This window comes from Orycteropus afer, unplaced genomic scaffold, assembly GCF_000298275.1.
Source record: "Orycteropus afer afer isolate SDZICR_OR568_19922 unplaced genomic scaffold, OryAfe1.0 scaffold00041, whole genome shotgun sequence".
Taxonomy (NCBI): Eukaryota; Metazoa; Chordata; class Mammalia; order Tubulidentata; family Orycteropodidae; genus Orycteropus; species Orycteropus afer.
Genome location: NW_006921628.1, coordinates 13,733,948 through 13,736,456, shown reverse-complemented (window position 1 = coordinate 13,736,456; position 2,509 = coordinate 13,733,948).

The following is a 2,509-nucleotide window of genomic DNA, read 5'->3' as shown; positions in this document are numbered from 1 at the left end:
GGCTGATTGCTCTTCTCTCTGGCTTCCTGGATTTTATCCTCTTTCTCCTGCTCTTCTGGCCTGCTACTCTGGGCTTCCCTGCGTTGTCTCTCCTCACCTGTAATCCTGGGGCTGATAGTGTATGATCTCATTTATACGAGATATCTAGAGTAAACTCACTACCGTTGAGTCAGATCTGCCTCCGTAGTGATACTGCCTCAGAAACCCAAGGAGGGGTCGCTATGAGTTGGGTCCAACTCGACAGCACATAACAACAACAACAACAAAGGTAGGAGAGAGGTGAAAAGGGAGGTTATTGCTTATGGAGCACTGAGTTTCAGATAATGGTGATAGAATAATCACATTGATTAAGGGTAGGGTTGCCCAACCAATTATTATTTTAATCACTGTCAATAAGTGGTATACCTGTAAAAAGGTGTATTGGTAGGACTTGGGTGGTAGATATATTTAAAACAACAACAACAAATACCTCATGGGATTTGGTTCCTTGGCTTGAAGTTTAGATCATGGTTTCATGGGACATCCTAGTTGGTTGGCAAAATAAAATGTTTAGTGCTTCCGTTCTATCTCCTAGTTCATTATGTTGTGTCTAGGGCCTTAAAAGCTTGCAAATGGCATCCAAGGTACAATAAAGGAAGAAGAATGAGGAATAAGAGGCAGATAATGTAACATGTGGTTAATTTCCTCCATGAACAACAACTTCCTCCTTTTCCATGAGACCAGCAGAAACTGGATGGTGCCCAGCTACCATTACTGAATATGATGATAAAAGATTCTATAGCAGAATCCTGATCAAAAGTGGGAAAATGCAGAAAAGAATTACAAATTCTCATGAAAACTAGATTTTTTGGAGTCATGGAGGCTGGATGAATCCCTGAAGTCTTCTTAAAACCAAGTAATATTCTCTCTTAACTAGTCACAAATGCCTGCCTTTAGCATTGTGTTCTTTTAATCTTTATATGGGATCAAATTGACAATAGTAACTCAGAAGATTAAATAGGAAACTTAGGAAACAGTGAGTTTATGTTAACAGAGGAGGGACAGTTTGGAAAATGAAGGTGAAAATGGTTGCAAAACTGAAATCAATGTCATTGAATTGTACATGCAGAAATTGTTGAATTAGTGAATGTTCTACTGTGTATATTCTCAGTAACAATGAAAATAAAATAAAAGTTTTTTTAAAAAAAGTTTAAAAAATATTTCACAACATTGAAAAGTACTTTTTAAATGTTCCCACTTTGCAGGTGAAGAAACTGAGGCTTAGAGAGATTTAGTTGTTTCCCAAGGATACTTGTCCCATAAATAGAAGGGTCATGTTTCAAACTCAGATATGGCTGGGTCCAGAGACCATATTCCTTTTCACTCAGCAGCATTTCTTGAAGTATAATTTATATACCAACTGCATCCAAATCACAAAGTAGGTTTGTCGAGTATAAATTCCCTGGTACCCAGAACAGGCAGAATTGATGAAGTTGCAGGCTGTGAATGTTAGTTTTTCTTAAGAGTCCCAAAGCTTGAGAACCACTCTGTTTGCTCTAATGACTTTAGACAGGATTGTGACATTTTATCCAAATCCAGCCCACCAAATTTACCCCAATATTAAATAGAAGAGAATAATGCCCTTTGAATGAGTACATATTGTGTTGTCTCATATGATCCCTCTCCCACTCACTATTATTTCACCTGAGATTTTTAAGGGTATAAATCCTTTTCTACCAATTTCAGCCTGTTTATGTGTTGAACAGGAACATTGAGTTTGCTTAAATAAACATATACCACCTTGGAAACCCAAGGAGGGGTCGCTATGAGTCGGGGCCGACTCGACGGCACATAACAACAACAACAACAAGAACAGGATATACCTATTGATTCTTTTCAAGACACTCTAAATATTAAATTGAAGCTATAAATTCATCAAAAGGAATATTATTATGCCTAAACAGTTTGCTGTGTTGGATCCCTTGAGACTGATGAAAATACCAAATATGGTATGGTAATGTAGAAATGAATTTTAGAAAAAAGCAATGTAGCAATCATCAAATAATATGTAACACAGTTCTTTCTTTCAGCCTTAAAATGAAGGGAGGATGAATACAAAGGTAAATGGAGGTTGTTAAAGTTTAAATCTTGCATTTTGTTTACTCCAAGGTTTTGGAAGAAAATATCAAATATCATGCCCTGAAAATTGCTTGGTAGTAAGTGAGAGAAAAATAGCAGTAAATAATGAAAAGGCTGAATCATTAGGAGTATGAGCTGGGTTTGAGGCCACTCTGCCACCTCACATTATGATGATGGGAGAGTTCCTTGCCATTTGTCTCTTTTGCTTCCTTGTCTAGAACAGTGTGATAATGATGGTACCTGGTTCATGGGACTGAGACTTAATTATGAGAATGAAATGAAATAATGTAGGTACAGTGAATAGTACAGCTCTTGGCATGTACTAAACATGTAGAAAGCATTAGACAGTAATGCAATTATTTGTGTCAATTTGTTCCATGATACCTAACAG